General features: G+C 43.0%; 1 long non-coding RNA gene across 2 annotated transcripts in view; it reads left to right on the top strand.

The window, feature by feature from the left end:
- Positions 1-23,373, top strand: part of LOC309341726 — a 105,225-nt gene that overhangs the window by 56,485 nt on the left and 25,367 nt on the right. For both annotated transcript variants that reach the window (XR_014156539.1, XR_014156540.1), the window contains one exon: positions 10,045-10,144. This is a non-coding gene — a long non-coding RNA (uncharacterized lncRNA). The remainder of the gene's footprint in view (positions 1-10,044; positions 10,145-23,373) is intronic.

Below are 23,373 nucleotides of genomic sequence, written 5' to 3'. Positions count from 1 at the left end.
ATCTACTTGCACTTAAGAGTGCTTTCGAACTGCTAGGTGGGCAGGAGCTGGGACCGAACGACGGGAGCGCACCCCGCCGCGGGGATTCGAACCGCTGACCATACGATCGGCAAGTCCTAGGCACTGAGGTTTTACCCACAGCGCCACCCGCGTCCCTAATAATAATAATAATATTTTTTATTATTTATACCCTACCCATCTGGCTGAGTTTCCCCAGCCACTCTGGGCAGCTTCCAATCAAGTGTTAAAGACAACACAGCATTAAATAATGCACAACCCCTCTTCAAATTTTAACAGAGGTGATGTTGACTTATGGCAGTGGAAAAGGCAGGCTGGGTAACCTAACCTAATAGTCTGACCAAGAAATTCCTTGAGGCAACAGAAATTATAGAGTTTCCAAGCTAATTGGAAAACCCCTCAAGGGGAAGCTCAGTTTCCCCCGCTTTCCCACCCTAACCCCTTTGGGCAACAACATTCCTTTCTGATATGTGGGGACAGTGGTGCTCCCTCTGATTGTCGCCTATTTTTCTGGTTCCATACAAGTGAATGAAGCAAAAGTATCCATTCACTTTTATGAAGCAATGAAAGGGACTCTTAATTCGGAAGACCCTAGGGGAACACAGGGACGCAGGTGGCGCTGTGGGTTAAACCACAGAGCCTAGGACTTGCAGATCAGAAGGTCGGCGGTTCAAATCGGTCCCTGCTCCTGCCTCCTAGCAGTTCAAAAGCACGTCAAAGTGCAAGTAGATAAATAGGTACCACTCCGGCGGGAAGGTAAACGGCATTTCCATGCACTGCTCTGGTTCACCAGAAGCGGCTTAGTCCTGCTGGCCACATGACCCGGAAGCTGTACGCCGGCTCCCTTGGCCAATAAAGCGAGATGAGCGCCACAACCCCAGAGTCGGTCACGACTGGACCTAATGGTCAGGGGTCCCTTTACCTTTACCTAGGGGAACACAATAAGTCCTAAGACTTACTTTCATTGATCTTAATGGGAAGAAGAAGAAGAAGAGTTTGGATTTGATACCCCGCCTTTCACTCCCTTTAAGGAGTCTCAAAGCGGCTAACATTCTCCTTTCCCTTCCTCCCCCACCACAAACACTCTGTGAGGTGAGTGGGGCTGAGAGACTTCAGAGAAGTGTGACTGGCCCAAGGTCACCCAGCAGCTGCAGGTGGAGGAGCGGAGACGTGAACCCGGTTCCCCAGGATTACGAGACTACCGCTCTTAACCACTACACCACACTGGCTCTCAGAGGACTGAGTATATTCTTATTTTCCCATTGAAATCAATAGGATCTTAAAATGCTCAGCTTCTGGCTTGATCACAGCTGGTACATATCTCAATTCAAACCTTTAATCCATGTAGCTGGTATATTTGGCAGTATGTTGTTGCAACCCTTTTCCATCACGCGCCAGTACTTTAAAGCCAATTAAAGATCCAACTAAACGGAGAACCTCTGCTTCTTAATGGTGGCATAGGAGGGTTTTCTCCAGGCAAAGTGCTTTTGCAGTCAGCGCCTCCCTGCCTCCCACATTCCACGCCAGAGCAAGAGCCAGGTACTAAGATGAACTGCGAGTGAAGCCCATTCCCCCGTCCCTGGGGGGGATTTGCAAGGATGATTTACCCTCTATCATCCTTGTTTTTCGTTCACTGACAATCCATTGCTGTCGTGGAGGCTGCCTCCATTAAGGCAGGTGGGCCCAGAAGTCTAAGGGGTGAATAATTATATGTGTGTGGGGGGGTACCTCCTGAGAAAATCCATTTAAAAAGCAATTGTACCAAATGGAATTGTGAAAATAATAAATGGGGGATTTTGTCTTCCCTCAGGGAAGGTCCTAGACTCCTTAGGGCAGACCCTCCAAGTGTCCCTATTTTCCAGGGACATCCCTGATTTAGAGAAGCTGTCCCAGTTTCTGATTTGACCCCAGAAAGCAGATCTATCATCGCCAGGGCCAAGGGCCATGACACCTCCCATTTTTTCCATGCCATTGTCCAATGGAAGCACATTTCGAAATATGATCTGTGTAAACCAGTGTACCTTAGTTGCTACTCCTTGCACGGTGTTCACAAGCATGCATCTCTTGCTGCACTTTACTTGGAATACTTCTCTGCCCTAATAGAAGGCTGTTGACAGGCAAGTCTCCCATATCTCAATCTTAGAAATGATTATCAAATGTGCCCTCCCTCTGGGTGAACAGCAGCAACACTCAGTGTCGGGAACCCTGATGCACAATGTTGCCTTGCCCAAGTCACCGCGCTGACCAATGCTAGATATGCCCAGACTTTTGCAGGGGCCTTTCTTAATAACTTTTCACTGGCATGCTCATGGTTCTCCCTCCTGTTACAGTGGCACACCACTTTGGAACAACCAGTTTACTAGAATACCTCTTGCTTGGAGATATCACAGTGCTGTGTTTTCCTACATGATGTAGCTTGCCTAGATTCACCTGGTGAGTTTGTGGCTAAAGTGAGGAAAGATTTCAACTTGAAATTTAGCCTTTATACTGCACTTCATACTCTTGGGCTTGGTGCTATAATTGCGTGTGTTTTGTATGTCGAAGCTGTGCAGGGACATGGGCAAGGCCAGCTTGCCATATGAGTTCTGAATTTTCAAACTAATCTACTGACATTTGATGTCACAGGGATCCTTAAGAGACCATTTTCCTTTCCTTTTGTTTTTTAAATGAGCTATTGCATTGGAGGGATGCATTGCATATGAAGGGGCAAGGGTTCTTCAGACTATTACCATCTCATTCCTCTTATCCTTCTGATGTGTGGGCCAATTAAGTGATTCAAGAGCAATTGGTTGACAGCACGCGCTCTCACATACATGTGGATCATTATCATATAGATGTTTTGTGCCCACAGCCTTTGAATTTAAATGAAGTGAAACTGTAAAATGAATAAATAAAACATATGTTTTAAACTATGCAAATAGAGAAGTGTAATGTTGGCAGCATACCTCAGTAGCAGACCTGAGTGACTCACATATAAAAGTGTGGTCATGTGAAGTTATGTGGCACTATCGTCATTATTCTGCTGATTCACCAAATCGTTGTATAAAAGACTTCTAATTGGTTTCATAGTTCTGTTCCAAACTCATTTCACAGATTTCAAAGTGGCATTCAGGTGTATGGAAGTAGTAATGGGCTGCTCGAGGGTTATTTACATCTGGCTCTTCAGAGGAAGACAGGTTTCATGTTGACAACCAACATTACCCTGCCTAGAACTTGTGAACTTACTTATGTTTCCTAAGCAATAAAAATCAACACCTGAATCCATCAGGTAACAATATTATTTCCCCATCTTATAATTAAAAAGGATGTTAAATACATTCAGCTACTTCTACCAGTAATGTTTGTAGGCCTGTCTGCTCAGCTGGAATAACTTCTGCTTGTGTCAGCAGTTAAATTTGGTACAATTTCTAAAGATTAAGGGATTACAAGCAAACCCATCTGGCATGCATTACATTTTCCAAGTCAGACATTGCACTACTAAAGATATTGGCAAATTATTTTTTAATTATTATGTAGGGGAAACAGGGCTGAATTTTTAAAAATCTGTTTAAACAGTAGGTTAATCAGCTAACACACAGGAGTGGGGCACCTGAGGCCCAGGTACCAAATGTGGTCTTCCAACCCTCTCTGTTTGGCCCTCGAGGCTCTCCCCAGACCACACACCTCCCTGGCCCGGCTTTGCAACCTCCTCGAATGCTTTTATGTGACTGGAATGTCTCCTTGAACTCTGTCCTTTGCTTGCCTGAATGGAGGATAGAGAAAGGTGTTTGCGTGTGTGTGTGAAAAGTAGCTTACTGGAAAAGTAACGTGTACATTTGTTATTTACCCACTTTTGTTTCTGAACCCAGCCACCACTGACATGTGGCCCCTGAGAGATTTCCCAGAAATGTCTCTCAGGTTTCCTCCCCCACCCCCACCCCCAGAACTTAAAACTTGAATCAATTTCAGTTTGCAAAGGCAATTTTGATCCTGCATAGGGGCTGCTGTGTAATGGCACACCTGCTTGCTTTTCGCTAGGTAATGCACACCTCCTCCTCCTCCTCCTTCTTCCGTTTCTGATATATTTTCTGTTATAAGGAATGAAAAAGGAAATATTAAAAACGAGCTTTTTAATAACTAAAATTATCTTTAGTTTATTAAGACCTCAGTACTGTACAGCGTACACACTTAAAAAAGCTTCATTTGGACTTACTTCTAAGTAGGCATGTACAGAATTGCACTGTAAATTGTATGACATGTTGTTGTTGTTTATTAAATTTCTATACCACCCTTCATCCGAGGATCACAGGGCAGTTAACAATATGAAAACACAATAATACATACCAAAGCAACAAACAAAAACTGTATTCCACCCTCATTTTAAAAGGCTATATAAAAGCAAAAAATCTGGGAGAAGAGGACCGTTTTTGCCTGTAACAAAGGCGCCAGGCATGCCTCCCTGGGGAGAGCATTCCACAGGCAGGGAGTGACTGCAGAAATTCTCCCTCTAATATCTCAGAAAGCACCTAAGTTAAGCAGTTGGTAATATGCAATTATCTTTTAAGTTAACTGATTTAGCATCTATTTAAAAGACAGTTAAATCATCTCAAAACCTTGGTTATAACCTGAATACTTCCTAGCAAAAGTTAGTTTTCATGACTTCATTGAAATCAGTGCAGTTGACTACAGCTTAGCTTAGTTGCAACTACGTTCTGTTGTTTTCTGCTGTTTTGGGTTGCAATTGCAACTAATATTTGCCACAACACACACACACACATCTGTATATATTATAATGCACATTCCTTTGAGTATTATTAACAGTGACTCTTGTCAAGAAAATATTTTTTCCCCTGAAGTTACGTTGCCATATTCTAAGTATAAGCAGTCACTGATCTTTTCCTGCTTCTTTCAGAACTTCATAACCACTTGTAAAAGGTGGAAAAGAAATAGGCAAAGCTGTAATTTCCAACATATTATAGATTAAAATGTTGTAAGCTTTTGAATCTGTAAGGTCTTCATCAGACTTGTGTGGAGTGGGAAAAATAAAACAGATTCATTTTCATATATGGAGTAATTTCTGTAAGGTCCAGGATCCAGGTATCAGGGCTGGCCCAATATATTTTGGCACCTAAGGTGAACCACAAAATGGTGCCTCCCTCCCTGCCAGGAAAGAAGGGGTGAGTGAATATCTGCATCAGGAACAAGGGGGGGGGGGAATAAAGATCTACATCAGAATCTGCTGCACCTGTGGAGCCTGCCACCCGGGACAGTCTCCTCACTTTGCCTCATGGGTGGACCGGTCCTTGAAGAAAGGAAGTAGGCTAGGGCTGCAAATGTTTTTGGCATTTGCTGTGAGGGGGAGAGAGAGCTCAGTGAGTATGGGGAACCCTGCTTTCTGCAGTTGTATCTGATCTCCCTCAACTTCCAGGCAGTGCTGAACTGAGAAGTGCCTGAGCTCTGGCCTATCAGGAAATTATAACCATTGACTTTGGAACAGGGATGACTGGGTCACTCTGTCTTTTCTCCACGTCATTTCTACATAGGAATCCATGTGCAGTGTGTGATATTTGAATTGATGTTAAGTTCTGCCTAAAGTAGTTGGTCTCCATGATGCATCATTGACGCATATAAGTCTTCACTGGATGCTTCAGTGACGTGATGAATATCTTTGTGTCAACAAGCCCATGAGCCATTGTGAAACAAAAATTCAAATTTCAGCACCTTGAGGTCCTCCCCCCATCTTTGTTCTGGTTGTTCCAAACACTAGCAGTGACAGTGATGGCATTGGTCATAAATCCTTTGCTGTCATTTGGTTGTTGTTGTTGTTTAGTTGTTTAGTCGTGTCCGACTCTTTGTGACCCCATGGACCAGAGCAGGCCAGGCACTCCTGTCTTCCACTGCCTCCCGCAGCTTGGTCAAACTCATGGGCGTAGCTTCGAGAACACCGTCCAACCATCTCGTCCTCTGCCGTCCCCTTCTCCTTGTGACCTCAATCTTCCCCAACATCAGGGTCTTTTCAAGGGAGTCCTCTCTTCTCATGAGGTGGCCAAAGTATTGGAGCCTTAGCTTCAGGATCTGTTCTTCCAGCAAGCACTCAGGGCTGATTTCCTTAAGAATGGAGAGGTTTGATGAATGAAATGAAATGAAATGTTTTTAGAATCGTTGGATTATTTTGATTGTTGTTAGCCGCCCTGAGCCCAGCTTCGGCTGGAGAGGGCGGGATATAAATAAAATTTATTATTATTATTATTGCAGTCCATGGGACTCTCAAGAGTCTCCTCCAGCACCATAATTCAAAAGCATCAATTCTTTGGCGATCAGCCTTCTTTATGGTCCAGCTCTCACTTCCATACATCACTACTGGGAAAAGCAGAGCTTTAACTATACGGACCTTTGTTGGCAAGGTTATGTCTCTGCTTTTTAAGATGCTGTCTAGGTTTGTCATTTCTCTTCTCCCAAGGAGCAGGCGTCTTTTAATTTCGTGACTGCTGTCACCATCTGCAGTGATCATGGAGCCCAACAAATTAAAATCTCTCACTGCCTCCATTTCTTCCCCTTCTATTTGCCAGGAGGTAATGGGACCAGTGGCCATGATCTTGGTTTTTTTGATGTTGAGCTTCGGACCATATTTTGCGCTCTCCTCTTTCAAGATTCCCCAAAATGAGTACATTGAGACATTCTACCAAAGATAGACATGCATCCCTTTGTGCTGCCCACATCACTAACATTTTGGGGAAGTTATTTTTAATGTACTAGCTAATTATGGGGGGTATAATGTCACTAGAATACTATTTTGAGAATGACTTCTTTCAACTGTGCTGAAATTATTCATTCTAGGGTCACCCCACTCCTTCTCCCATTTGGACTCATCTCTTGTATCCCCTATATCGCACTTTAGGTTCTGTAAATAGCCAGTCACAGGATAAAAGTATTCTGTATAGTTTAGGTGTCAGTCCTCTCATGTTGACAACTCTTGAAAGTACAAGCTCATCAAAATTGGTGACAGCATGGGTGGCTTGAGCCTCTATTTCTTGTCTTGATATGAAATCAGTGGTTTGCCTCAAGACTCACCAGTTACACCCTAGGGTTCCAGGTTTCTCCTGCAATACTCTTTCTTCTAATTGGCTCTGAGTTCTAGTAAAAATCAAGTAAAAAGGCAGAAAGGTAAGTAGTGGGGTAAACAGGGATATTGGAAATGCAAAACTTTTTGTCTTGGATTTGCACACCTTAAGGGTTTACATATATCACTTTTTTTGTTCAGGTAAGACAAGTTTGGTTTTTTTAACAGCTTTTTAAAAAAGTATGTAAGGTAAGGAATGTGTTGAACAAGACAAAGCTGGACTGTTTTCTTTTTTATCATTTTTTTTTTCATTTCCCCATTTTACAAATATTATCACACAAATACATTCATACAACAAATTTAAAACATCAAATCCTCGACCCTCCTCCCCACTTTCTGTGGTTATTTATGTTATATATTTTATCACTGCATATCCAGTTCATACCTAATTAATTTATCTTTTATATTCTATTTAAGTTATTCTCACTACATACTTTTATGTCAATCCTGCTAATGATTTAAATTGTTTACAATAATTCTACAAATAATCAATAATTTTTTCTCCATTCTGTATTAAAATGTCACTCTTCCTGACTTCTTAATCTTCCAGTAAGTTTCACCATTTCTTCATACTTCCAACGGTTGTTGTTGTTGTTGTGAATCTTCCTTGGTTGGAACCGTTTCTTCTTCCTACCTCTGGGCATATGTCATTTGAGCATCGTGGTAGCGTACATGAATAGCTTCCTTTGTTCTTTGGGTACCTCTGAGCCTATTATTCCTAAACTTCTGGTTTTTAAATAAATATTATTTTCAACTCATTTTAAAATCATTTCCCAGAATGTTTTGTCACCACCTTACAAGTGCACTATATGTGAAAAAGGTACCCTCTTTCTCCTTAAACTTCCAACAGGTATCCGATTCTGACTTCTACATTTTTGCTAGTTTACTAGGTGTGAGATACCATCTATATATCATTTTCATATAATTTTCTTTTATCACGTAACATGCTGTAAATTTTAGCTCAACGTTCCATAATCTGACATTTCGTTATGTCCTATATCCATTGCCCAGTGTATAATTGATCACCTGTTCATCTTTGGTTTGCCATTCTAGTAGCATCTTATTCATTTTTGACAGAACTTTATTATTATTATTATTATTATTATTATTATTATTATTATTATTATTATTATTATCTAGCAGGTCTCTTTCTGGTTGGGAAGTTTGAGTCATACCCATTTTTCTTATCCAGTTTAAATACCTCATTAAGCTGATAGTATTGCAACCAGCTTCTTACCATTCCTGCAACTTCCTCAAACCTCTTTAATTTAATCTCACCATCCACTTCTGTTAATAAAATTCTAAATGTTACCCAGTCCTCTCTCATATTCCTTTTTTTAACCTCTATGCCTTGTATAGGCGAAAGCCATAAGGGTGTTTTCCTTCCCATCAAGTTTTTATATTTATTCCATAGTCTATACATTTTTTCCTGATTACATGATTCAGGAAACCTTTATGCATTTTAGTTTTTCCATACCACAAATAGGCATGCCAGCCAAATTTATTATCGTGACCTAGATCCAAAACCTGTGTGTTTCTCAGTGTCAATCACTCCTTTAACCAGCAAAAACAGGATGTCTCATAATATAATCTTAAATCTGGCAGAGAGAATCCCCCTCTTCCTTTAGCATCTATCAGAATTTTGTATTTTATCTGTTAAATAGTGGGTAGACATAGCAGACGACGCAGCGATTTCTCCAAAGCAGCTCTTGTTTATTCACAGGCCAGAACAGAACTGAACAGCAAACAGCTCAGCCGGCCTGCTTTTATAGGCAGCCGGCTGTCAACAATGTAGCAACAACAACCCAGGGTTTCCCACCTAAAGTAACTGACGTGGACCTGAGTGAAAACTATATACACAATACTCCTGGTGGCCAGGGTGAGAACTTCAATACATAACATTATCCTTGTCCCCCATCCCTGGCAGACAAATCTAGAAACATCCTTTTGCCATTCTTTAAAGCATCCTGCATTGCTGATTGCCAGAGCTGTTTGAAATAAAAATAACATCTTTGGTAACACATTCATTTTTATGACTGACATCCTTCCCATTGATGAAAGTTTCATCCTTCCTCATATTTCAGTATTTTTAAAACTCTTACCAGATTTTAATATAATTATATTTAAATAAATTAATACTTCTTGCTGTTAACCATATTTCTAGGTATTTAACCATTTTCTCTGTTGTTAGACCAGTACTTATCTGTAGTTCAGTTTTAACATTTTCTCTCATATTTTTCACCAACATTTTAGACTTAGTCTTTTTTAATCAGATACCTGCTACTTCTCCAAATTTTCTGATTCCTTCCAGTGCCTTTGGGGTTCTTCCCCAGATATCATCTCGTGGGCTGGGTTTTCTGAAGCAATAAAACAGTCCTGTTGCATCTCGCTGAGTGTGGAGATATCCCAGGGGTTCCAGGCACTTACCCAGCAGGGTGCAGGTTTCCTTTTGGAATGAGGGACTCTGGAGGCTGTGATATATGATTTATTTATAGGTATCTACAATGTGAGCCTGCACTGCAAGGGTTCACAGCCCTAACACCCCAAAAGGGTCTTGTTTCTCCTGTGCCCGCAACATTGAATTCAAACAGAGATCTGGCATGGATTCAAACCGAGGTCTCTGGCTCTGCTTGCTGTTTTCCTTCCTAGGCCACATCACTGCTCTCAGCTTTATTCCTCCTCACTATTTGCAAGTTGCGGAAGGAGCCCTGCCCACTGTGGCGCTGTCTCTCACGGAGCTCCTTCCTTGGTTCTCTTTGCACTTCACCAGGAGGCTAGCCTGACACTTGCTGAGTCCAGGGATTAAAGAGTTCTGGCACCCATCAACTCATTAACACCACTAATATTCTTTTAGCTAGTTCTAAAGGCAGACACTCCAGATGAACTTACCTCTTTCTTTCTCTCCCATTTTTTTCTTTTCTTTTCAGCACCCTCAAGATATGTGGGCTCCATTCACTGCCACTCCCTGTTCCAAGTTTCTTTCAGCAAGGCCAGTCTACATTTGTTAGATGATCTGTGTGGTACTGGGTAAGCAAACTGTACCTTTTAGATCAAAATTTACAAGTTATTAAAATGCATGTTGTCCTAGCTGTGTGGAAGCTACTTTTTCACAATACCCTCCCACAATGTTTAAATTTCAATGCTGTATTTTTAAAGGAGAAATTTTTTTGGATATCAATGTTTTCAAAGAATGTTTTTTTTCTAGCTACAGTCTGAACAAGGAAAGAAGCAAAATATTTATTTTACCTGTTTCAAGCTACCATCCTAACTTTACTGAACTTGGAATTAAATCAAACTGAAATTCCTTCAGAGTAATGGATATAATGGAATTGATGTCCTGCAGTTGCTTAGGTACCGCAAGGATGTGGGGCGGGAGGAAACACCCAGCTTGGGTAGGAACTGGACTCCCATCATACTTCTCCTGGCTTCTCCTTTATGTGCTGCAATGCTTTGACCACTTCTGCTTAGCTGGGCATACAGAAATGGAAGAGGGGAAGAAGGCTTCACCTCTTCTCTGTGTCAGGTGCAGGGGTATAAAAACTTTAAAAGGCTGCTTCTCACATAGGCGTGTGGAGCAATTATAAGCAGTAAAGAGCCTTATTGCGTCACAGTGGTGATGAGATGGGCGCATAAGCTTTATATGGGCGCATTACATGTTACCCTCATTTGGCTGAAGTGTAATACCAATGCAACTAAATTATTCCACTACCAGTAATGTTAAATGTTGTGAACTCAAAAGAAACTTTGATTCTGTAGGAGGAAACAGTATTTTAATTTCTGGAGAAAAGTGAGAAGGGGTTTGGGGGAAATAGTGAAATAATCTAAGGTAAGCATCAGTTGGTGGTTTTAAATCTGTGGTGCTATACTAGGGGGTTTTTTGCGGGGGGGGGGCCTGTCATGTTAAAATTAAATATATCGAACACATTTTTAATAAGAAGTAACATTTGATCTGTTTGTTGCTATGAAAAAAAAACAAATGAGTGGCCTTTATTTGGCTTTATTGTACTTGGCCAGCTTTACTGCTTTTCTTTTGAAAGGCAACACGCTTTCTGAATGTCAAGTTAAAACATTCATTACAGGACTTGAATAAAATGCCAAATTTAGTTCCACATAATATTTCCTTTTGCGTAAATAGCCACTTGCCTGATTGCTTCGGGTGAACAGGAAGTCTCACCAGGTGACCAGGCAAGGTCATCCAAGAGGAAACTTTTCTTCTGTTTTTTAATCTAGGTTGTCCATGATTTGGAGAAAGATCAGCATCATAACATCTACAACCTACATCTCTGTGTTTGGGGGGGGGGGCTTTCTGGAAAGTGAATGACGGGAAGTGGGGTGGTTCTAAAGGATTTTAGCTCAGATTTGCTTCCCAAACCTACCCCCATGGACCCCTTAAAAATTGTTAATGGTCTTGGTGGACCACTTAATGATTTTTCTGCCTGTTATTAATGCTGTATGATTTTAATTGTGTTTTTATTGCTTATTTTATTTCTTTTATTTATTTCTTCTATATTTTATTTTATTATATTGCATTTTGTATTCCATTTCAGATTGTAATCCACTAAAAGGCAATTTAAGAAATTAAATAAGCAACAAATTTCAGTTAAAAAATGAATGTTAATATTTACTGTGGACATACAGTGGAGCCCTTGAATGAAACTTATGGATTACTGGTGGTCCCTGGACCACAGACTGGAAACCCCTGTGCTAGAAAAACCTGTTACCACTCCAACCCTGGTTCTATTCTGCTTGAGGACATACTGCTGTCTGTTGAATTCAGCAGAGCCATAAAGTAGCCTCTTTCCTGAAATACTCAGGTGCATAGCATGTGCAACATGGCATTGCTTGGTCAGGGTAGCAGAGTGCCCTCATACAGTAATCAGAGATGCAGAGACTAGATCAGAACTTTCCCAGAAATTGGGAATGGATTATTTGTTGTCAGAAGTGTTGAGTTGGTTACTTACATTCCCCCCACCTGCGTCTGGAACCTGGCAGGTGGAAGAGTGGTTGAGGGAGCAAAGGTTTCTGGGTAGAGCTGTAAGGACCACTTCCTGGAGAGAGTGCAGTTGCACTCAGATCCTGCTTGTGGTCTTCCTACACACATGTGCTTGGCCACTGTGAGAACAGAATGCTAGACAAGATGGGTTTTTGGACTTATTGAACCCTGCTCTGAGAATCCTTACAATACCACCTTTTAACCAATTAATTTGAGTCAAAATACTTCGTAATCTAAAGATGGAACCCATGAATTGGCTAAATCTGCAGCTCTGGTTGAAATCCACAGGATTGAGTTGCATCCTAGAGTGTGTCAAAATCCCAAGGCAAAGTAAGAGTTGGACAAATATGAGTGATAGTCATCTGCCTCCATATTTCTTCTTGACTCTGTGATGTTCATTGTGTGTTGATAATTCTAAAGGTGTCATTGGCCAACAGTAAACCACACAATGAAGCTGGAGTTAACTCTTTATAAGCAAAAACACGATCTGCACAGAATTGGTGGAGTGTCAGGCCTAATAAGCACAGCAACTCATACCTGGTAGGCCTTGCCCCCATGAGGCAGCTGCTGAGACGGAAGATCCCTGCCTCTCCACAGCTCCTAAAGTCCCCTCCTCTCCAGGGCTTTCCCAAGCAATTGGAGACTGCACTTGTGTGAAGCCCACCTCTCCTCTTTTCTAAATTTGTTGGGATCCTTTCTGATGTTGTGTGGCTCCAGTATACAAATTTAGGAGAAGGATCAAGAGAAGCAAGCTGTGTCAAAATATCACTTTTGTCTGGGGGAAGTTTAGTTTTAAGGAAGGCATAAAAGGGTTGCTTAATATTAATTCATTTTTATTTAGTTTGGGTGTTGAATGTCTTCAAGATTCACTTCTCAGTTAATCTAACAATAGCTTGATTTTTTTAAAGAAAAAGAAATATTAAAACTATTATTTTAGTTGTCAAGGCAACAATGCTTACATACATGATTATGAAAAAGATTTATATAAAATGGCACATTAGGTCGTTATGGTAACTCCAATACTTTGAAAACACCAAACTGCCACTTTGGAGCATTGATCGCCCCGCCACTCCCTGGCCAACCATAGTGACAGCTTGATTTGCAGATCGGTTTTGAATATGGCTTAACTTGAAATTTTTGAACCTGATATGGTTTTTGAGGGACGAACACAAACTCTGTCCAGTAGGAACAATCCAGCAAAGGGCAGAGCCTCGGGAAAAAGGCACCAGACCAGTTTGGGAGCAGAAAATGGCACCCGGTCAGTCAAAGTAAGACCATGGCAGCGCCGAGTGCCTTAGCCGTAGAGCTTGCGGGACAGACAATACAGGGCGATGGCTCAGACAGCCAAAGAGAGCTGAAATAGCTGAGCCTCATTTGTTCTGGGAGATTTTATTCCTCCTAGAGACCCAGAGAAAGAGAAATGTCAGATCAGGACCTAACGTGACAAACATACAACACACACACATCAAGCAAACTTTTCTCAAGAGGATATTGACCTTTAGTGAACTTTTCTATGAACCGGGGTTAGGTTTCAGGTTTTGTTGCATTTGGTATTACAGGGTTTGGGGTTTTTCTAACAAACACAAAATGCAGACTGTAATCAACATAGTGGCTTTAGAGATGTTCCATGAGCTTTGAGGGCACAATGCCAAACGCACAGGCTCTTAAGATTTTGGTAGAACTGTGCATGGTTTTCCCACCTGTTGCCATAGCATTCCTGGGGGCTGCCAGGAGAGATGGAATGCTGCAGAAGTATTGTCTAAAGGAAACAGATACTTTATAAACACACAGGGGCACGTAGTATGTTTAAAGAGGGCATTCAGCAGCTGGAGTTCTTCAAGGAGTGTCTCCTAGAGTATTTGTAGTGTGCGGACTACCACTATAGAGCACAGCAAAACAGCATGGAATGGATCCTCTTTCTTGGTTAAACCATTACTTCACTGTCATGGGTTTTGCCCCTGTAATTTTGCCTCACGTAGCTAAAAATCATTTATAGTGGTACCTCTAGTTACAAACTTAATTCGTTCCAGAGGTCCGTTCTTAACCTGAAACTGTTCTTAACTAGAGGCATCCTTTCGCTAATGGGGCCTCTTGCTGCCGCTGCGCCGCCAGCACACAATTTCCGTTCTCATCCTACAGCCAGTTTGGTGTAGTGGTTAAGAGCGGTGGACTCGTAATCTGGTGAACCGGGTTCGATTCCCCGTTCCTCCACCTGCAGCTGCTGGGTGACCTTGGGCCAGTCACACTTCTCTGAAGTCTCTCAGCCCCACTCACCTCACAGAGTGTTTGTTGTGGGGGAGGAAGGGAAAGGAGAATGTTAGCCGCTTTGAGACTCCTTAAAGGGAGTGAAAGGCGGGATATCAAATCCAAACTCTTCTTCTTCTTCTTCATCCTGGGGCAAAGTTCTCAACTCAAGGTAACTCTTCCAGGTTAGTGGAGTTTGTAACCTGAGGCGTTTGTAACTCGAGGTACCACTGTATACCCCACATACCTTCACACATGGTATTTTTAAAAAGTTGTTTGACAGTTTTTTTATGTCAAGCACATGGCAAGGTCCCAAGTTATGCAAAGTCACAAGTTATGCAGGCCTGCTCTGACATAATTTGCAAACTGAATGCTTCCAGTGTGTCACAAATCTAACTAAACATATATTTTCTATATTTCCTGTTTTCTGTATTTGAATTCAGCACCACCCTCATCCTAACCCATTTTGACATATAGGAGGGTAGATAACTTCCCACTCTACCCAAACACTTTTTAAAACACTGTCCTGGTATTTTCCTTTGAGGGAATAATTCAAAACAGCTGAATCTTTAACCCTGAAATTTGACAAACACACAAAGTTTAATCGGTAGCATGTGGTTGCCTGTTTTTTCCCCAAAGGGTTGAGACCTTGGGCTCTTTTGGATCCCTCTATTCTGTACATTTCTTAACATTGGACCCGACAGTGATACAACTCTGGAACTATGTAATTTTTATGTTAATTTGTAATGGTTTCCTTAGTTTATATGTTTTCAGGCTCTACTGGCCTTAGTTTATATGTTTTCCCATGTCAGGGAAACTGCCCGATTGCCTGCCCTGGATGGAGTTTCATTCATCCTGAAGGAGCAGGTATGCAGTCTGGGGGTGTTTCTGGACCAGCTCTGTCACTGGAGGCCGAAGTAGCTTCAGTGGCTAGAAGCACATTTAGCAGCCGTACCTGGAGTGGCAGCTCTGACCGTTCCTGAATTGGGAGAATTTGGATACTGTGGTTCAGGCAGTGGTGGCTTCAAGGCTGGATTTCAGCAGTGCTCTTTGTGTGGAGCATTCCTTGCACTTGATCTGGATACAGCAGCTGGTGCAAAATACTGCAGTGTGGTTGCTGACAGGAGTGAGACCCTGTCAGCATATATCACCTCTGCTCAGAGATTGGCACTAGCTGCTGATTTGTTACCAGGCAAAGTTGTGTATCACTATTGATACAAAAAGCCCTTAACAGCTTGCAGGGTCATCTTATCCCATCTTTGCCCAGTCCACCACTTCAGTCAGCAGAGCAGGCACCGTTACAGGTGCCACACCTACACTTTGGAGCTCCCTGACTATTGACACCAGGCAGGTGTCTATTCTTTTCAGCACCCGCTTAAAACTCCCCCCCCCTTTTAGGCAAGGCTATCCAGACATGTAGAAGTTGACATGTTTGAATCTCTTCTTAGTTTACATGGTTCATGCTGGGATTGGGCTCATCCAAAGGGCAGATCAACTGGCTGCTACCTAGACCTTTCTGAGCTGTTGGCCAAGGCTGTGCCCAGTAAGCTGCCCATGAGCAGGTGGGAAAGACTCCCTGAGGGGTCTCTGCTGGCCCCTCTCTTAGCGCCCCCCCTCTGCCTTTAGGGTCTCCCATATACTCTGACAACACCCCCCTCCGCTCTCTCAGCCCTAATTAAAAGTTCCTCCCCTAAGGCCAATAGGCATTTGGAGAGCTACCTTGGAGATGAACCACATCATTTTGGGTACCTCTAAGCGCAATTCTTGAATGTAAGTTAAAATACACAGCTCTCATGTAAGGTCAGGGAAAGCCCCCCCCTCCCCGTATGTGTTTGTCCTGAAATCTTAGCAGACGGAAGCACCTACCAAAGAAAGGGGTGGGGGTGGGAGAGGGAAAGTGTGGAGGAAATGGCTGAAGCACTTGGCACCCCATTCCCCCCCCCCAAGGCTTTGCTCCTTTCCTTTGATCACCATACTGCTTGGATCTTCATACTGTATTTCTTTATATTGTATTCATATTGTATTTCTATATTGCATCTTTTTCTTAGAAGACATCTGAAGGCAGCCCTCTGTAGGGAAGTTTTTTAATGTTTAATGTTTTATTATGTTTCTATATATGTTGGAAGCCGCCCAGAGTGGCTGGGCAACCCTGTCAGATAGGCAGGTATTACTACTACTACTTCTAATGGAATAGGATGTCCCTATTTTCATCAGAGATGTGTTGGAGGGTATGGCATGCGTGTCCACAGTGTGCATGTGGAAGGCGAGGGGGCTCCACATCCTCTTTTTTGCTCTTCAAAATATTGCAACCCATTAAGGATGCTATCCTATACTCACTTACCTGGGAGTAAGTCCCACTGAACTCAGTGCACCTTATTTTGAGCATAGATGGGATTGCGCTATAAGGCACTTTAAAAATTTGACTCACAGTCCCTGGGTTGCCCTGGCCATTCATGATGCATGCTGAATTTCGGTATATTTTTATATGGGCATACTGGAACTTGGGCCAAACTTACCAGCGTTGTGAGTAAAACATGTAAATTTGCTAAAATCAATGTTGCATAGATGGAACATCCTAATTAAGTACAGAAGCACTCATAGAAAAAACACTGAGGGGAATATAGAATATTAATCTTTAAAATCAAGAAACACGTTAGCCTGGTTCCCAAACTATATAATTTCCACACTGTCTCCTTGTTGGTACTGAAAGATAGGCTCTCTCTCTTTTTCCTTTTTAATTGTGCATTATTATTACTTGTCTTTCCCCCTCTCAGAAATAAATAAATCGCCATTTTGTGGCTGATTGATGACTAACAAAGACTGTGAGGAATAGAAAGTAAACTGTGGCATGGAAGGCATTTCAATGGGAATACAAGATTGGTGTGTTTTGTTTAGCCTTTTTATTGTTGCTGACTGGCTGCCTTTGCAAACGACTTTACAGTGTCTGGAAGGAGTCCAGGCCCAGAATCTGAGGAGCCAAACTTGGGCAAGTGCCACCAACGGTTCTTTTCTTTTGGCACTGATGTGTTCCTGGCAAGAAGCAAATACTACAGAGAGGCCTCTAACTCATTTCTCCATCAGAGCCGCCTGAATGTACAGAGACGCTAAACCAGCTGTGCTTTTCTCTGAATATTACCTGCAACCTTTTGCTATGGAGTGCAGAGTTGGAGCTGCTAAGGATTTCTCCCTACCAGTCTTGATAATTGATTACATGGTGAGATGGCAAACTCCCCCATATACAGTGTCTGATCCATTGTCACTGCAGGAAAGTTCACATTTTCTATGGGCATTGCTCTATCCCTTCCTCTCTCCATATTGTGGTGGATTTGTGACACGACATTGCACACAAAAACACATTCACACACTCAATCACCATATACTCTCCATCAATTTCTTTTTCTTCTTCCTTATCTTTTAAAATGCAAGACATACCAGGCAGCACATCCATTGCATTAGCAATTCATATTGATCTTTGATCAAATTCTAATTGCTTCTTTTATCCCTTACATGGTATTTTATTGTATTACAATTTGAATTCTATGGAATTAAATTGTAATACAATATAGCAGGGGTGGCCAACTCCCAAGAGACTGCGATCTACTTTTTTATGGCTACAGGGCCTAAGATCAAGGGGAGACAAACAGGTCGCTGGGGAAACAAACAGCCTCACTGAGTGAACTCCTCTTCCGTTCTGCAGATCGTGCAACAGTGGAGGGTGGGGCAGGATTCTGTTTTACCAACACAAAGGAAAGGGACCCAGCAATCGACAGTGATCCCTGCCCCACAGGGATCTACCTGTAGATTGCGATTGACCTGTTGGACACTCCTGCAATATAGAATAAGTAATAAAAATATAATTAAAATCACACCACATCTAGCACAGCCATATTTCAGTTGCTACAATAGGCAGAAAAATCATAAAGTGGTCCCTGAAGGCCCTCGGCAATTTTCAAGTGGTCTATGGAAAAAGAAGCTGCTCATCCACTGAGATAGAGTAAAGCCTTTGTCCTAACACTAGAACTCATGGACATACAATCATAGAATTGTATAACAGGAAGGGACACTGAGGGTCATAGAGTCCAACCCCCTGCAATGCAGGGATTGCAACTAGATCATCCAAGAGCATCCAGCCTTTGCTTAAAAACCTCCCAAGGAAGGAGAGTCCACCACCTCTCATGGGAGTCCACTGTTCAACAGCTCTTAGCGTCAGAAAGTTCTTCCTGATGTTTAATCGGAATCTCCTTTCTTGCAACTTGAAGACATTGGTTCAGGTCCTACACCCTCCGGAGCAGGAGAACAGAAGCTTGTTCCATCTTCCATGGGACAGACCTTTACATATTTGAAGATGGTTATCACATCTCCTCTCAGTCTTCTCTTTTCCAGGCTATACATACCCAATACCCTCAACTGTGCCTTATAAGCAAGGCTGAATTAACCATTAAGCAAAATAAGTTTGTCCTTAGGTCATCTAGCAGTTGCTCCCTTACCTTTCCCGCCCTGACTTGGCCACAGTGATCCATGCGACGGTCACCTCCAGGCTTGACTACTGTAATTCGCTCTACGTGGGGCTGCCCTTAAAGCTGTCCCAGAAGCTCCAGCGGGTGCAGAATGCTGCAGCGAGGCTCCTCATGGGGTCCCTGCCATGGGAGCATATTCACCCAGTGCTTTTCCAGCTGCACTGGCTCCCGGTGGAGTACAGGGTCAGATTTAAGGTGCTGCTTTTGACCTTTCAAGCCCTTCACGGCCTAGGACCCTCGTACCTACAGGACAGCCGCTCCTGGTCTGCCCCACGGAGAGCCTCAAGGTCCACAAATAGCAACACCCTAGTGGTCCTGGGCCCTAAGGAAGTTAGATTGGCTTCAACCAGAGCCAGGGCCTTTTCAACTCTGGCTCCGGGCTGGTGGAACGCTCTGCCTCATGAGACCAGGGCCCTGTGGGATCTGATTTCTTTCCGCAGGGCCTGTAAGACTCGATGGCCCTTGTGGTCTCTTCCAACTCTATGATTCTATGACAGAGTTGTTCCGCCTGGCCTTTGGCTTGGAGCCAATTTGATTCCCTCCCCCTCTTTCTTTTTTCCTTTCTCCTCCTGTGATGAGGCTGTATTTTAATATTTTAATGTTTCAATATTTTAATGTTGTATTTTAATCTTGTTTTTAAGTCGTATTCATTCAACTTGTTTTTATTATTGCTTGTTAGCCACATTATTATTATTATTATTATTATTATTATTATTATTTAGAGAAGGGGGGCACCACAGTAATTTTCCATTGCTGGATTTTAAACATTAATGGTCACAAATTGCTCAGCTGCGTGTTCATTTTCTCAGCTGAAGTATACAGTGGTACCTCGGGTTACATACGCTTCAGGTTACATATCCCTCAGGTTACAGACTCCGCTAACCCAGAAATATTACCTCGGGTTAAGAACTTTGCTTCAGGATGAGAACAGAAATCACACAGCAGCGGAGCAGCGGCAGCGGGAGGCCCCATTAGCTAAAGTGGTGCTTCAGATTAAGAACAATCTCAGGTTAAGAACGGACCTCCGGAACGAATTAAGTTCTTAACCCGAGGTACCACTATATTTAAAATCCCAACAGAACAACTGTGCAACAAGGCAGGCAGGATGCCTTATCTCTACTAGGTAGAGGCAGAAGTGTTATGTAGGATTAGTTTTGAGGATGTGATCAAAGACTTTGCAATTAGAAAAAGGAGGATATTTTTTTCAAATATAAAGTGGAAGTATACAAAACTTAACATTATTTTCCATCTTACTGTAGGTTTTGTTTCATTTAAAAAAATACAAAATATGGTTTATTATTGTTTATATTTTGATTTAGATATATATGGGGGCACCAAGTGTTTAGTGCCTCTAAAGGTCTTTATCTAGCTCTTCTCATAAGGCTTGGTTTCCAAACCCTCAATCATCTTCTACACACGCTGCAGCACCACGATGTCCTTCTGACCACACTCAGGGTTGCCATATTTCTAAAAGTGAGCTTTTGTTGAGTTTTTGGGGGGAACATGTCTCCCCCCAAAACTAAAGTCTTTTGCAGCATTTTTCTTTTTAAAAAATCACCCTAGTTGCCATACAGCCAGGTTTTCCTGGACATTTTGCTGAGTCAGCAAAAACCTGCATTTTGACAGTCCAATTCCTGGATGTGTGGCAGCCCTATTAGTACTATGACTTCCTATGATCAGGACACTAGACTTCAGTTGATGCAGCCTAGAATAGCTTTAGCTTTTTTTGCTGCTGCATCACACTATTGACTTATGTTAAGCTCGGGGTCAACAAATACTCAGAGATCCTTTTCCCATGTTCTGCTGGCTCCTGCAGCCAATCGGAAGCCACACCTTGGTTTTCGAACGGTACCAAGAGTCGAACAGACTCCTGGAACAGATTAGGTTTGACAGCCAAGGTACCACTGTTTGGCGAAGATTAGCACGTGTTGAAATGGCTTGAGGGTTTGTTGAAATACAGGCACCATAGAACTAAGGGACTCTTGAGTGTATATGAAACTCTTCCCATTGTAGGACTTTTACTGCTGTATCAGACCCAGAGAGGAATCAGGTCATGGAAAGAAGAGCCCTTACCAGTCCCTTCCCCTTCACAGCCTTCCCACAAGTGTGGATCATCTCCTTGGCTAGTATTTGCCCACTGTGCCCCAAGGAGTTTACAGTTGATTTCCTAACACCTTTGACTTTGAGGTTAGAAAATTTGGAACACAACACCAGAGACAGCCCTACTGCGACACACATTCAGTTTCTTCTCATTATTAAGTAGATAGCTAATAAACAGATAGCTGTACTTTTTATCAGTACAGTCATACCTCGGGTTAAATATGCTTCAGGTTGAGCACTTTCGGGTTGCATGTGCAGACGCTCAAAATGACGTCCCGCGCATGTGCGGAAACGGCGAATCACAATGCGCAGGCGCGGGTTACGTTCGCTTCAGGATGCAAATGGGGATCCGAAACGGATCCCGTTCATATCCAGAGGTACCACTGTATATAAATCCCGTCCAACAATGTATGCAAAAAGTTAATTTTAGTTGCTTGAAGCTTGTTCTTATAAATAATTGAGAGTGACAGTGCTTTAATACAAGAGAATTTGAATGAGGTTGGGGTTTGTTTGTTTGTAAGCATAGCATTTCCCCACCCCAGTCTGGAGAGTGAATAGAGGACTACCTTGATGTTAAGAGTCTTGTTAATTTTATGGCCCATTTTCACATGGAGATCAGCTTTTATTTTCCGCATCTGCCTTTATTCTCTGCTCCATCATCAGTAAGGTTTACTGAGCAGAAACAGTGGGAGTATTATGGGAAGAAATCTAATCAATGCAGCGCTGAGGGACAGTCCTTCAAAATTCTCCCTCATGGCTGTGTGCCAGATTGGAGGTCATTGTGAGGTTATCCTGTCTGACTTTCACACAAAAAAACCCATCCAACTTCTCTCTGTGTGTGTAAGAAAGAGTGCTGGCAGTCCGTGTGTAATAGAAACCTTGTTAAAATAAGTTCCTAATATACATGCACCTGTTATACCACCCTCCCTAGCACAAAAGCTGTGTTTCCTATTTTAAACGCTTTGCATGTCCGTCTGCATTCCCGCCCGTCTGCACTTGGTCTGGTGTGGTGCAGCCAAAGCACTCGAATGCCAGACCTCCAGCGAATGTCCGAGGGGTGCAGAAAGTTGCCGCAAGCAGATGTCCGCAAACCTTGCCAAGCACTAATTTTCATGTCAGCCAGTTTGAAAGCTTCACTGGCTAATCCACATTTCATGATGCAGAAGAGACACCACATAAATGTGTGGCCTTATTAAGTATGTATTTCTTTCAGAGGCCTGCCCCTTTATCAGGTTGCCATGCGGGAAAGTGCGTTGACAGAAACTGATGTGGCAGATTTAGGGGCGGGGGGGACTGTTAATAGAATAACTTATTGTATTTTTCGCCCCATAGGACACACCAGCCCATAGGACGCACCAAGTTTTTTGGGGGGGGGGGGAATAAAGAAAAAAAAATTATTTTCCCCCCCAGCGCTTGTGGGGCCGGCAGCGGGGAGAAGCGCTCTTCTCCCCACCGCCCGCCTGTAGACCAGGTCCGGGGACAGCAGGAAGACGCGCTGCGCCTCCCAGCTGTCCCCGGAGCTTACGGGGCAGGCAGCGGGGCGAAGCGCTCTCCTCCCCGCCGCCAGCCTGCAGACCAGGTCCGGGGACAGCGCTGCGCCTCCCCGCTGTCCCCGGAGCTTGCGGGGCTGGCGGTGGGGAGAAGCACGCATCTCCCCGCTGTCAGCCTCCAAACCACATCGGGAGACAGTGGGATAGCGGCATTCCGCCTACCCGCTGTCCCCCGACCTTGTGGGGCTGGCGCTGCGGCTCTCCTGAAGCCTGGAGAGCGAGAGGGGTCGGTGCACACCGACCCCTCTCGTTCTCCAGGCTTCAGCGAAAGCCTGCATTCGCCCCATAGGACGCACACACATTTCCCCTTCATTTTTGGAGGGGAAAAGATGCGTCCTATAGAGTGAAAAATACGGTATGCAAAAAGATCTTTTTCCTCATGCAGTCAGCTCTCATTCTTCTCAAATTTTAAACATTTGTCAGATCCTATACTTCCATAGGCTGTTACCTTGTGTCTGTGACTAACGTAAGTTGCCCAGTGGTGAAATTTATAACCCTCTGTGAATAGATTAATCTCCCTTTCAACCAGCAATAATTCAACATGGTTACAGAAACGGGCCCTAGTTCAGTAAATGTACTCTTAGTACTGCCATTCCTTTGCCAAAAACTATCTACAGGTCTGCCACAACATGCCCCACCAAGGCAAATGCAGCCCACCAGTCATATGTTGCCGTCTGCCAAGTGCTTGACTGTTTTCTCAGTCCAAGGCAGGCTGCGTTGTGCCGGGTGGGTCACAGGTTGTGCAGACCTGACCTAAAACAAAATTTAACATTGTGAAAACACAGCATAACTCCTCCAGCAAGGGAGCACAGAAGCCAAAATGAAATTGGCCATTAAAAAGCCTTCCACTTT

This window comes from Podarcis erhardii (genome assembly GCF_964252035.2).
Source record: "Podarcis erhardii genome assembly, chromosome: 5".
In the NCBI taxonomy this organism is placed as follows: Eukaryota; Metazoa; Chordata; class Lepidosauria; order Squamata; family Lacertidae; genus Podarcis; species Podarcis erhardii.
This window is presented reverse-complemented; position numbering and strand designations above follow the sequence as displayed.